At 31.9% G+C, this 15,038-nt stretch overlaps 1 protein-coding gene and 2 long non-coding RNA genes across 7 annotated transcripts in view; all 3 read right to left on the reverse strand.

Moving 5' to 3' along the window:
• Window positions 1-15,038, reverse strand: part of LOC127706394 (sulfotransferase 1B1-like) — a 262,668-nt gene that overhangs the window by 36,868 nt on the left and 210,762 nt on the right. The gene's annotated exons all lie outside the window — the stretch shown is intronic.
• On the reverse strand, window positions 1,156-13,217 carry LOC127706400 (uncharacterized). Its single transcript, XR_007984448.1, has 3 exons — window positions 13,045-13,217; window positions 2,925-3,114; window positions 1,156-1,262 (listed from the first exon to the last, which is right to left on the reverse strand). It is a non-coding gene; the product is annotated as an uncharacterized LOC127706400 (long non-coding RNA).
• On the reverse strand, window positions 10,624-12,235 carry LOC127706398 (uncharacterized). Its single transcript, XR_007984446.1, has 3 exons — window positions 12,154-12,235; window positions 11,179-11,265; window positions 10,624-10,659 (listed from the first exon to the last, which is right to left on the reverse strand). It is a non-coding gene; the product is annotated as an uncharacterized LOC127706398 (long non-coding RNA).

Genomic DNA, 15,038 nt, shown 5'->3' on the forward strand with positions numbered 1-15,038 from the left:
GACATTTTGATATCAGTATTGACGCATCGTTCAAGTAAATAAGGAAATCCGTGATCTGATTATTCCTTTCAATAATTGTAACTGAAATTATCTTACAATAACAAAGTGCTGACTATTTGGCTACTAATACCCTCGCGAAAAGCAAACACGATGTTAAAGAGCAATGCAGATCAAATCCAAAATATGTGCCAAATCGGCTTAGGCTACCTTTACCGAGCAGTTAATTCATCAGATGTTGACCTATGACTGTAATCGCTGTTCTTAAAAGACTACTTCGAATTATTTAGTAAGTTCCAAACATTATGGTCTTGAAAAAATGTATCCCCCCCAAAAAAAAATTAAATAAAACCTAGTTCCACGGTTATTCTAAACCAAAAAGAACATAAAAGTACAAAAACAAATAAAGGGAAAACTGCAAAGTACATCAAACATGTTAATTGATACTCAACGTCAGAACCTAGAATGTTTAACTCAAGAAATTCCTGTATTAGTTGTGAAATTTATACTAAATATATATCTGTAAGTCTTGGTACCTTTTAACTCTTTAAGAAATAAAGAACTAGACGTTCATTGACAACCCCTAAATCACACAATACAAAAATGTATAAATTTCAAAATTGTACTCATTGCATACATGTATAGCTTCCAAAGTTACGTGTCGTCCACACTGGGCAAACAAAACCTAAGTTTCTACTAATTCTGCATGTTGATTCGTCATGTTTCAAATTTGTGATAATTTGATATCTACAAGTGTTTTTACCGTAATCTTACCGTTAAAATATCAGATTAACCGTAATGAACACATTCATGCAATTCCTAAGATATCATATTTACAAATAGTATTATGATTGTTATCCGCATATCAATGCTACATGATGCGATGGACCTTAACACATCTCTATTACAGTAATGGACTGTTAAATGTGTTGCTGCATGGCGAATAACGCATACATAGCAGGAGGCACTAACCCTGTTGACACAACCACTTTCACTCTGCTTTGAGTTCAGCTATTTATTCAGGTGTTTTTTAGAAGTGTATATTCTTTAAAGATTAACTAGATTCGAATGTAGGTAACTTACTGTTTAAGTTACAGTTTTTATATGATCGCCCTGAATACTTAATACTAATCTACCTATCGGATTGTCGCTATTACAATCTACTGTAGAAAAACCAATGTCCATTGCCGCTGTATGGTGAAATGACTGTAAAATACTCCCAGTAGTCTCTTTTATTACTATAGGTCCATGAAGTCCTCGTAAAGCTATAAAACATTTGAACTTATATATATTATTGAAACTCAATTTTCTGTAGATGATTAAAAAAAAGACTGTTGACACAGAGATATGTCTTGCCTTTCGGCATAAAATGCTGAAAAAAGACAATCTGATGGACAGCGACATTGCCTATTAATTCAAAGTACCTGTATCATGATCTTGTGGGCAGGGCCTCGAAATGGTCGACAAAATGAAGTGAACTGGTAGTTATGCAACTGCATATTAAATATCAATGATCTATCATAAGTAGTTCCTATCAAACTAACTTAAGCCGAAAACTTTACATCGAAAATTGCTAGTTAATTCAAAGTTGCTGAACCATGACCTAGGTGGCAAGGCCTCAAAATAGTCGTCACACTAATTTGTACTGATAGTAATGCAACTTTATGTTAAATATCAATGAATTATCACAAGTAACTGTAGTTCCTATCAAACTAACTTCAGCAGAAAATTTTACAATTGTTTACGCCAACGCCTCAGCCGTCGCCGTCTCCGGCGAGACAAAAATCCTAATGTCCAGAATGTTCAAATTAGTGCAAATATGTTTTGATTGATTAAACCATGCAAGCGATATGCATAATTTAAAAATTCGCCAAAGATAACAAGGTTGTAGCTTCTTACGTCAGACGTTCTTCCACCTCCAATCAAATTATGAAAAATATTTCGAATTTGAAAAGCACTATCTAAAAATTCAAAAAGATTGTGCCTAATATGGCTACGGCCTGTTTATTTAGGGTAGTCAACCTAAGTGTGTCAGTGATGTTTTACTTTCTATGAACATTTGATTGACGGAAAAAAACCACAACTATGATATTGCATTTCTGATAGCTGGTCATACCTTATGAGACAAAGATTCCTTTAAAAAAGGCCATCAAGGTACCAGACTCATAATTAAGTATGTTATACCGTCTTTTGCACTCTAATCAAAACAAATGAGAGGACAAAACTATTACGAAGTTGAGTAGAATTGTTAAACACTAATTTCAAGAACGTTTAAAAGAGAAGTGAAAGATATACCAAAGGGACATTCAATCTCATAATCCAAAACAAACTGAAAACGCCATGGCAAGACAAAGACAAAAAGACAAACAACTGTCCACAAAACACAACATAGAAAACTAAAGACTGCGCAACACGACCTCCACCAAAAAGTGGCAACATTTTTAAAAAGTATAAATAGAACAAAGAAAATCTGTAAATGGTGATTGTTGTTAAAACAGATAAACTCTATAAACAATATTTTTTGGAAAAATGTTGTTGTATGCGATCGATACAGCCTTTCCTAAGTTTACCAAAATTCTTAAAAACTTACAAAACGCTTGTAATTCATGTAATTGTTTTTGTGTACGTCATGACAATTTAAATGACATCATAAGTTTCCTGTTCTAGTTTACTTGATCATTAACTTTAAAACAGAAAATATTGAAATATCTCATCTATTAAGAGTTTGGATAGTTATAAAAAGATATCAATCCGATTAGGTTCTGTGTGTGCACTGTCCTTATATGCATACAGCAATGTAGAAAAAAATGTGTTTTTCAACGGTTTTCCTATTAATTGTATGTTTTCTTTTAAGTGACTTTGAATATGTTCTGGCGTTAAATATAACACAATAAGATTGTTCTCATAACTCGATAGGTATAACCCACTTGAGTCTCTGTATGATGTTTGTGTAGCATTTTCAAGCTTTTTGAAGTAGGGCAGCACATCATCATATCCCCATCCGACTGCTCCTTCTTGTTTCCATTGATCATAGTTGTTACGACTGCCTCTCACAATGTTTTGTCCATTTATTGACGAGGATCCTCCAAGTACTTTGCCTTGAGGTATGTAACTTATCTATTTTAATAGAGAGACTTCCTGTTAAAACATTAAGTATTGTTGTATATGCCAATAATTTGACAGTCTGTTAGAGATTATTGTTGGATAAGCATATGTGCCTATCACAAACATGGTATAAATGACCGGTTATTAACGTTACATTTGTATTTGCGTCTCATTTACTCTTCGATTAATGTATGTCGACATTTCTCCAAATACGATTGATTTCCAGATGATTTCAATGTTAGGAACAAGAAGAGCGGCCTTTAAAAAGTAAAACAACAAAAATACCGAACTGCAAGTAAAATTCAAAACGGAAAAGCCCCTTGACAATTGACAAAATCAAAAGCTCAAACACATCAAACGAATGGAAAACAACTGTCATATTCCTGGGATGGTACAGACATTTTCTTAAATTTCTTTCGCGGAAATTTATTGTGCTATATAGTGCCTGTAAAACAATAAACGATGAGATGAAAAACACAAACAAACAAAAATGACACCGAACAAGGAAATAAAACATAAAAATAAAAATGGAAATTTATGTATTGTAGATCAGTGAAAACATGTTTACTTATTTCACATGTTTTGTCTCAAATATGTGTATTTTGAAAGAAGGAAATACAAACTAATGAATAAACTTATAATAGATACCAGGATTGAAACTTTGTATTTGCGCCAAAACATACACGAACATGTCTAAACATGACAACAGTTGACAAAACACTGCAAATAAACATAAAGGGTCGGTCGCATGAAAAACACCAAAAACCGAAGATAAAAATACACCTGCTCCGATAAGGGACCATATCTATATATAAATTCGTCGTGTTGCTAATTTCAATTAAAAAATGCATACCTAGTCGCAATTAATTCTGACGTCAAAATAGATTGAAAGAAGACCGGATTTTGGCTATGACACGTTGAACATACATAAGTGAATTTATTCTATACAATTTGTTAATTAATTAATTAATTATCGTTTTTTCATTCACTAATAGAAATAATATTTACAAAGCGGAACTTGTACATGTAGTATTCGACTTTCTCTTCAACACCGTATGCTTGACTTTGAAGACTTGTCGTTTAGGATATTAATGTCTGCTGCACTGTTGGGAATTATTGCGTTTTATTCTTTGTCGATTTGCTTATTTTTCCGTTTAACATGTTTAAAGGGATATGCATTGGTAACCATAAATAAAGCCAACAGTAGTATAACGCTGTTCAATAGTCATAAATCGGCTAAGCGAAAACAATCCGGGTCACAAACCAACACCGAGGGAAACACATCAACTATAAGAGGAAAACAACAGAACAACAGAAACACTGAACTGCTACAAAAAACAAACTCCAACATACATAGAAACGGACTATTTGATAACAACTGCTATATTCCTGACTTGTTACAGGTCATTTTAAGAAAAAAATGGTGGGTTGAACCTGGTTTCATGGCTAGCCAAACCTCCCGCTTATATGGCAATGTTAAAAATTTCGCTAAAATGACAACATTACGTGACAGGAATACAGTACAAATAAATGCAAGAACACTCAGGACAGTGAAATATATAAATAGATAAGATAATAGTATATTACAACATAAAAACCACAAAATACAACGGACACCTCCCATTAATTTACGACAGTACACCAGTACACCACACTAGAACTATGAACTGTGAGTCGCACGAATGTATTAACGCCACAAAAAGTGACGTTACTGGTAAATTTCTAAAACTGGAATATAAAATTGTGATTAAGTGTGTAATGGTGTTATTATGTATTTTCTAACCATTACAAGATCATTAATATAGAATTGTGTTAGTAATTGTGTAATTATTTGTATTATCTAACCATGTCGGTTTTTCTTCTAAATCAAAACTGTGTAAAGACAAATAATTCATGTGCATATAGTTGCTTTAAACTAAAAACCATATAAATAACCTAGCTGATTAATTATCCTAACTTTTACATACATATAGAAAATAAAAATAGAATTAAAACCACAAACGATAAGACATAACACAATATCTAACAAGACTTACAAAAGAAACATCATAACTAAATACATGAATGTTGGATGTATAAATACCGAGACACATCTAATACCAATGCGAATTCACACTCGACAAAACGGTCATATTCGGGAAAAGGTCACGTTCGGTACTTACCAAACCAGGCGACGTAGATGGTAAACCACAATCTAAGACGTGGTAAAAGATGTCGTTAGTTAGTTTAGGCATAGAAACATCGTATAGATCAACCAATTCGTGATGGTGTTCATAACATTTACGGAGTGTCATTTTTAATCTTTCCTCCACATAACTCTGTAGGTCCTGGAGCAGTTTCTGCGTAAGGAGCACACTCCTGTATATGAAGTCCATATAATGTGAACATGCACGAGCATATCGTATAACTGAGATATGTAAACACGATGCGATGGAGCAGAGGGTATGTTACTGCTGAGAAATGGGAAATTGACCATTGCAAAGTTGAAATCGTCCCGTTTGTCATAGGTTTTAGTGTGAAATCGTCTATCTGTGTCAATATTGAGGAAAAGATGAAGGTAGAAGCAATTCTTCTAGTATCAGTGGTATCCTTAATTTCAAGTTCACTGGGATATATGAGATGTAAGTACTGACTGAAATATGGGTTATTCAGTGATAGGACATCATCAAAATATCTGAAAGTAAAATTAAAGAATTTCGAAAGGTGCTTTTTCTGTTTGTCTTTTAGAAGGTTCTGAATGAATTCTGCTTCATACGAGTACAAAAACAAATCGACCAGTAAATGTGCACAATTAGTATCTATTGGAATACCGACTGTCTGTTGAGATATCAATCCTCCAAACTCATAAATATATTGTCGATCAAAAAGTCCAGCATTTTCATTATATCATCTTCAGTATATTTTCTGATAGAATCAGCATGCATTTGATCAGTGTGGTTCTTCACAAAATAAGAATTATTGTAACCCAAAACAAGAAATTTATATCTACGATTCCCATTTTTAAAAAATAAAACTCTGTTGAGATTGTGAAGTCGACCTTTCAATTAAGCATGGGGAATAGTACTGTAAAGAGTAGAAAAGTCAAAAGTTTTAATGTTGCTGCAAAATTGTAGAGATTGTGATCTAAGATTTAGCAAAAGATCTTTAGAATTTTTAAGAATCCACATCTGATTGACACCACTGGTTGAATATAATTCATCACAATATTTTTGAAGGCCATCTTTTACTGAAGAAAGCATAGTAGTCAGCACTTTAGAAAGATGTTTAGTTGAACATCTTGATGATCCAGCTATGTATCGTTCTTTATGAGGAGTTTTGTGAAGTTTTGGTATCCAGTATAATGACAGTATATTTTCTTCGTTTTCTTTGATGTTAATACCAAACAAAAAAAAAAGAACATATTTGTGATTTTGTTAACGTTCATCCTTTGTAAATGATGTTAAAGAATATGTAGGATTAACAGTTATGCTGTTTATTATGTATGATCGAATAGCTTTAATTCATTCAGACAAAGTGTCCAGTTCTGGTTCATCTGGCTCGCGCTTTACTCATTTTCTGACATATAGTCTTCAACTACATCCATCAGTAACCTGAAGTCCTTTTTCCAGTTGAAAGACTGGGGAATTCTATATTTTGGCTAACAACTCTCTTATTTGTTCATTGGTTACGATGCCAAGGTCGCCAGTAATAACATGACCAGTTTGACTATAATTGTATATTGACGATGCATATGAGCAATCCGATGTTTTGATTTCACATCTTGGAGGTTAAAGGCTTCTAAAACCCTCTTGTGATTATTAATCTTGGATGCAATAGGCTTGGTGTAAGTATATAAAATTACAGGTGTAGCTTTATTTTTGAAGTAATCAGGTATAGTTTTTTGTATAGATTTCTGGTGGAAAGTATTGCTAATATTGATAGCATCTAAACCTATATTGGCGAATTCTACTTTAATAAAATACGTTTTTCTCATTTTTGGAAGTAGTTGATACGGGTTTGAATGGTATATGGTTAGCAATGTCCATGATTATTGCAACTAATCTATACAAAACAGAATTAGAATCAATGACGGAAGTATTTTTGGCCTCTTGAAATAGTAAATAAAGTTTAGATAATGGAATGGAGTATGATTTAGTTCTGATATGGTGAATTCTTAAGGTTTTTGAACAGACGACAACAGACTATCAATTGTCACGGTGTGGGCAGCAGGTTGTGTATAATTTCTGTGACCATGACTTCTATATTGTTGAGCAGAAGTGTTAAATAATTGTAATGTATTGACAGTACTACACCTGGGACTAGACAAAATATCTACACCATCAATTTTGTCATTGCATCCATAGGGTATGGCTGTTCCCAACTCTCTAATCCAAAAGTCTTCTCTTTGTAACCGATATGGTGTTCTCAATATGATCTCATTTGTTGAAGGATACATTTTCTCTATAATCCGGACTTTCATTGAAACAATAGAATGGTCAGGTTGATTAAAAATGTTATAGAGAAATGTGTTGTTATTAGGGTCATTACTATTAGACCGACGGTAATTCATTCTAAAACTGAATCTTTGTCGAGTTTCCCCGGCATAGATCAGTCCACAAAGAGCACATGCAATACCGTACACAATATTGGAAGCAGTACAATTTAAATTCTCATGACTATGTGTATTGTAACTTTTGGTGGTCAAGTTACTTTGAAAAAAGGTATCAGATATTAGTATATCACAGGTTTTACAGTTTTTACGGTTACATTTGGAAATATAGCAATATTCACATGATATTGCAAGTTGTCATTGAAATCTAAAATATCTGAAAATTTAACAGTACAGGGCCAAATATAAACAAACTGTTCTGAATTTTAATAGTGCAACGAAAAATCAGAAGACTGCACATGTGTCGTTGTCATTAAATCCGTTAAGATGATCATGCAGGTAAGTACATTATATCAACCAATAGCTTAGCACCAAAACCTTATAACTGCATTGTTCAACGATCCACTTGTTTTCAATTCAATTTGTTTCCAAATCTGTTACGCAGGTAGGTTAATGCCGGATTTTATTAATTGTCTAGGCATCCCCCCTTTTTTATTTATTTTTTATTTTGAAAGAAAAATAACTGATTCCAGATTTGTTTATGTGGTACACATTGGTGATACGTCTACCAAGAAAATATTTTCTGCTGTCACACGTGGTGTCTAAGTCATCACGTGATTTTACGATATGACTAATTTCCCATATGATTTAGCCTGTAGAACAAGTTCCCATACTAAAAATGTCGCCATGAAATTTCACTGTATGGTAAAAGATACCTTTTACTCCATAAAAACTGCTGATCGCTCACTGATAAATGTTTCCCTTTATTTTAACAACATTAAAACCAGGAATTCACGTCCGTTGTTATGAATTTTATTATAAAAAATACCTCTATTTTCAATTTAACCAAAAATTTATACAAGCGTTCAGCAATTTTCAATAAGCTGACTATTTCTTCTATAAACAACTCAAAGGATTTGAAATAATATTGCCGTTGGTAAGTTGTTCTACTCGTTTGTTTGTTGTCCGCATATACCGTCTGAAATGACGCCCATTGCATAAACGCTTTACTGATCGCGGAAGGGAGGTAATCGAGGTAAAACATTCCAAAGTTGCGTTTACTGGAATTTCATAGATGAAAGATAAAAACATTCTTGCGCTGTTGTTTCTGATTATATAATGCACGCATATTTAGAAAATCACGCATATATGGCAATCAATAACATTCGTTAATTATTAAAAAATACCATGCCCTTAAATAAGTACGTTTTGAAAAAAAGGGGGTGGGTGTTCTTCAATATTTCACACACAATGTGAGCATTCTTTTTTGAATATACAATTTAAAGGATTTGTATGGGTTATGCATAGTTTTAAATTTGTGTCATACTGTTGAGAGACCATTCTGATGTGTTTTATAGTTTAAAATGTCAAAAAGTATTAAAGTCTTTATGTAAAAAGTGTTGATCAATTCCTTTCTTACTGACTTAAAAAAAGAAGCTATTTCAAGGGTCCTCAATTATCAATTTCCTGGTGAAGTCTTAAAATTTAAAACAATAATAATAAATATTGTGCACATTATGAATGAATTTCCTTGTAAAAACCAGAGACATATGTGTATATATGTCTCTGTAAAAACCCAGTCATTCTGCAAATGAAGGGTTTATTAAAATCAGAGACATTATTAGTCATATAATACATGATATTTCTCTCTTAAAATGTGTAAGTTGACCTCAAGAAATCAAATCTGCTGTGAGAAATATGTACCATTCATTATCCCCTGTAACTGCTGAATAAGAGACAGTGGTAAAGCCCAGAAAATATTAAAAGAATTATTTCTTTAACTGCTGAATCCATTTGTCCAAGTTTAAAACTTACTTAAATTCTAACACTAAATAAAAAAAGTACATCAAGTATTAGTAGTTAGCCCAAAAATTTAAGAAGGATGATAAAAGAAAACTAATAGCATACAATATTAAAGAGAATTTCTAAAACATTTATTTATCTTTATATACATGTACATAAATGTGTACTTTCACTAAAAACTTGCATGTTTCATAATACTCATTGTATTATGATGTTTATGTATCTTGCCAGACAAGGGTAAATAAATAATGTCTATACAATGATTTGTAATAAAGCTTTTGATTTTTCAATTCATAATAAAGTATAAATAAATGGTAAAATAGTAAATGTCTATTTAAATGTTTTATAAAGATGTCTGATGAATCTTCATATATTTCTGATCTAAATAATGCCCCACACTTTATTATGAAAATATCAAATCCTGCTACACTATTTTTTTTCATTCAATAAATCCAAATCACATTCAAACCTTTGAAATGTCTCTGTCTTACATGTTCCAGAATCAAATTAGTTGTTGGTTCCTTGTTTGATATCCATTTGTTGTAATACTAAACATTGTTTGCCTTCAATGTTTTTCAACTGGTTAATTTTAAATTCACTTTTTTGTATGCCACAAATCAGCTTTACACATTGTTATTTAAAGCTATCAGTCTGTTTTGACATCTTAGTAATACATGTCATAAATAGTCATAAACATTTCATTTCTCACAGATTTTAAATCATCACAATATTATAACATGTTTTATCTGACAATTTCCTTTTGTATGCAAATCCCCACAAGAAACAAGTACACAGTATTTTCCTCTGATAATATTTTTATTTCTCTGTCTTCTATGTTCCAGAAACACTATTGTACAACTTATTGATATTCATTTGTTGTCATACTGAAAATTGCATTATTCCTCAATTTTCCTTTAATTCACATGTAACATGTCATTAATTATCTTATACGCAGCTCAGTAATCAGTCTTCTTTGATATATATCAAAAACTAATTCTCACATATATATTTTCTATCATTTCTCTTTTTATGCATAGATCCAGAATCATCTCTGTAGTTTTTATATGATACACAATTTCCTTTTGCTGCATTTTTAAATTAAAGGAAGTGCAGTCTTTTTCTCTCATTGTGTGGTATAATACCATTGCTTACAAGTCACCAAAGTGCTGAAAATAGAATTGTTAACAATATTTGGATAAAATATACTTGATATATGAGGGTGTGGAGTTTACATAATAGAGAATAATGGACCAAAAAATTTATAATAAGAATAGAGAATAATGAGGTGCTAAAATATAAAGAATAGAGAATAATGGGCAAAATGTATAAAGATTAGAGAGAAATGACCTAAGAAATTAAAGAATACAGAAATGAAGGACCCCCATCCAGACCCTCATATATGATCTGATACAAAATAGTAAGTTTAATTCTATCTTCCTATAAAATAGCATAACAGTTAACTTGGATGTAACCTTTTAGTTAAAAATACATTTCCAAAAAGTTTCTTTAGAATAACAATATATATTATATAGTTTAAACTACATAATACTAAAAATGATACTTTCTGAGACATAATTACTGATTAACCAATATGCTTATTCATATTACTTCATCTGCACTGACTGAATGAAACTGAGGGAGGCAGTTATGTACACACAAAACAATATAATAATATCAATGCGTACATTTTGGAGACCTCTTGTTTGGCATTGTGGAAACTATGTTTTCTCTGGGTATTAGAAATTTCATTCTAATGTGTAGTGATAATCTTTCTACAAAAGAAGAAGATAACTTTACAATCATAACTGGAAATTTTCAAGCCCATAACACTCTAAATAGTTGAAAAGTGTCTTTTGATAAACAAAAGTGTCCTCCTAATCTGTACTAGACATCATAGTTACAACAGACAGAACTCATGTCAATTTTGATAGTTAATCAATATAATAATAATATGTTTATATCATCTTTTTAAAGTGCAATAAATCAATAAATCAAATGCTCTATGTATGAACACAAAAAGTGATGAAATAAAATGTTAATATGAGATTTTAAAACATGAATGAAATTAATATTGTGTTTGAAAAATGGTCACATCATACTAAATAATTATATATCAAATTCCTACTTATAATGATAATTTACTAAATTTAGACAAGCTATTGGCATGACTGCACACACTGTGCCATGATGCAGTTAAAAAATGCACATTTTTTACTATGCTCTCTTTTTCTTTCTTTGACCCCCTTCTTTGTATTTGTAATATGTAAATGATTATACAAATCAAATACCTAAGAGAAAATGGGACATAATCATGATGCTTAAAGAGTAATTTGAAGATTTATGCTCAAAATATATGGAAGTGTTTTCCTCCATAATAATATGATCTAATATGACCATGGCATGTCAGTCTGACAGCACTTTTTCATAAGCACCCACATTATTTTAACACTAGTAAAGTAATTTTTACTTGCCTAAAATTATACTTTCTATAAACACTGCCTTTCGTCATTGCCGTTTTTTAAATAGCCAGAAAAACGCCAAATGTGAAAATTAACACCCCTTTTTAAAGAAAGGTACATTTCGATCTAGATGTATCAATGAAATGAAATATAATACGGCCTTTGGCAGTAAAAGAATATGATAATTTGAAACAAACTTACCTCAAAATAATAGCAATATCCATCTTTGAAACGTGTGTTTACGTGATAAGACACTCATGACAAGGTGCCCGATCAGCTGATGATCACGAAGCTTAAGTATGACGTGATGTGCAAGCCCAACCTTGACGTTGATGGAACGATCTAGCCAATCAGATTCCGCGTAGTTTGGTAAATGACGTCAGATTTAGATTTCGATGCAAACACCGATATTCAGTGCCAGTTTTTTTAAAAAGTACATTAACCTACCTGCGTAACGATTTATCTCAATAATGTCAGAAGTCATTTCAAAAACTCCTCAGTCTTCTACCTTTTTTGCTTTTGATTTTTTTATTCTTTAAAAAGATGAATTCAATAATGTAATGCGTGTTGGAATCAAACTTGTTAATTTTTCTTAGATGCCCCTGTATCATTCTCATTACCAAATGTAAACAACATAAATGTTTGATTACTGTTTCAATAACTGCAAGGTTGAAAAACACCCCAAATTGTTAGTTATATTTTCCTTTTCTTTTTCAGTTCCTTGTATTATGCAGCAGAGCATGGAGTTTTGATTTATTGTGTATATTGTATCCAATTTAACAAGGACACAGATTATCATAAGCACTTGTTGCTTGTTTCTGAGTCCTATTTGTGAATGTGAATGTATATTGTAATTTGTATAATTCATAATACAATTATATTGTTTACACTAAAAAAACAAATGACTTCAAATACATGTGTAAGGGTTGTCACCCATACCCCAGGTTACCCCTTTAAACCATAGATTTTTTTTATTATATTGCATAAAGTTGGTCACAACATCCTGTAAAATTTTTTACATGCTGACCCCTCCAAATTTTCATCTTAATCATATTAATTTATACACAAATTATATCAAACAATTATACATACCTCATTCTTGTAAGCAAAATGTGAATATTTTTGTGGTACTGAACGATATCCCCAATCTTTCTCTGAACCTATAAGGGAATACCACAAAAATGGTATTTGAGTTACGTCATCAGGTTCCAAATCAGATGATCCAGCTTCTATCAAAAGAACTGAAGTTTCACAATCCTCCGATAATCGAGTTGCAACAACACTACCAGCGGAACCAGCTCCTACTAGAAAATATAATTAACAAAATCTATAATTACATATGCATATTTATGTAATCGAATAAGCTGAAATCAATTGCAAAGAAAGGAAATGTCCCTTTCGGAAATCATCAACTTCAGAAAGTTTGCAAAGAAAAATATATTTCGCTAAAAGCATTTTTGAAGTAAAAATTCATTTGCAAAGTGTGTATTGCATATACAGTAATACATATGTTGATTAACTTTTCCACAATACATTCATCACATATATCACGTTTGTTAGGTCATGTGCGAACATTTTAAATCTGATTTAAGACAAGATTTATCGAATTAATTTAAAAGAAATGGCGGCGCGGTATGGTCGTCCTAAAGAAAACTGTTGCTATAAATTGCAAAAAACAATTTATTTCCCGATAGGCGACAAGAATAGCCTTTTTCGAGACACAGACTATACATATATATAGAAAATTGATTTTTTGAACGAGACCTTGCTAGAGTTAAAGAAAAATTATAAGGACAGCATTTTAGTCATTAAAAATGTATAGGTTCCCGTTGCTTTTGTTAACGTAATGTGTGCTTATCTACTTTGCCTATCAATTTTGCACTCAAAAACACGTGTCTCATCACAGCGTAGAACATACTTCTTAGTTCCGTTCAGGCTAAAGAAAATTTATAATTATGCCTGTTTGTATGATGCAGAGTACACGAAGTATCTAGTAATAGAAAATATCTGCTGCACACATTGACCAATAAGGATTAGTCATACTCTGAGTTGTGTGCCTATTCTAATTTGTCAAGTTTTAAATTCAAGTGTCACTGAATATTTTAATGTTATAAAGGGGTTATTCTGTCAATTTTCACTGAATTCTGAAATTTCAATAAAAACACTTAGGTCGAGATCGTCCTGTTTAAACACCGATTTGTATATCCAAACTCTAGATGTGTGCATGCTTTTTCCAAACAAATATGTAGAATTTCAGAAAATGACATATTCTCTCTACAGAAAGTCGAAGTTCTAACCCACCCTTGTTTCTAATGTAAAACGCAATACATATATGAAAAAGGCTATAGCGTAAACACTCGATGATCAATTATGTATTTGACACCAACAAATACAGTTTCACATCAAATATCAAATAAAATTACTGTTTTTGACACTTTTTGAGCTTAATGATTAAGACATATCGACGCTGTATAGATTGACACAAACAATTACTTTTTCCATAGACGACAATAGTAGCCCTTTTCGAGATACAGACATAAGAAAGTTGTCTTTTTGAACGAAATCTTGCTAGACTAAAATAATAATAATTAGGACAGTATTGTTTAGTTAAAAAAATAGGTTCCGGTTGCTTTTATTAACGTAATTCGTATTTATCACTCTTGCCTATCAATTTTGCACTCAAAACATGTGTCTTACCACAGCGTAGAACAGACTTCTCAGTTCCGTTAGGGCTAAGGAAAATACATTATTTTGCCTTTGGTATAATGCAGAGTGCAGAAAGTGTCTACTAAGTTAAAAAATACCGGCTGCACAGATCGACCTATCAGGATTAGCCATATTCTTAATCTGAATGCCATGTTATCTTCATAAAAGTGTTACAATCTACTTGAAGAATGTCTTGAAAGCTATTATCGGCATTATAAAAACAGGACGAATTAACATACGGACGGACTGACTGACCACGGGATAAAACAACCATATCCTGTCGTGCTAGCGCGATGTATCTTATTACCAACTGTTTATTACTCTGGCCCCTTCAGTCGACATGCAGATCTACTGAACACCCCACCTCTATGTATGATTTG

The sequence above is a fragment of the Mytilus californianus genome, unplaced genomic scaffold (assembly GCF_021869535.1).
Source record: "Mytilus californianus isolate M0D057914Y unplaced genomic scaffold, xbMytCali1.0.p SCAF_6, whole genome shotgun sequence".
Classification (NCBI taxonomy): Eukaryota; Metazoa; Mollusca; class Bivalvia; order Mytilida; family Mytilidae; genus Mytilus; species Mytilus californianus.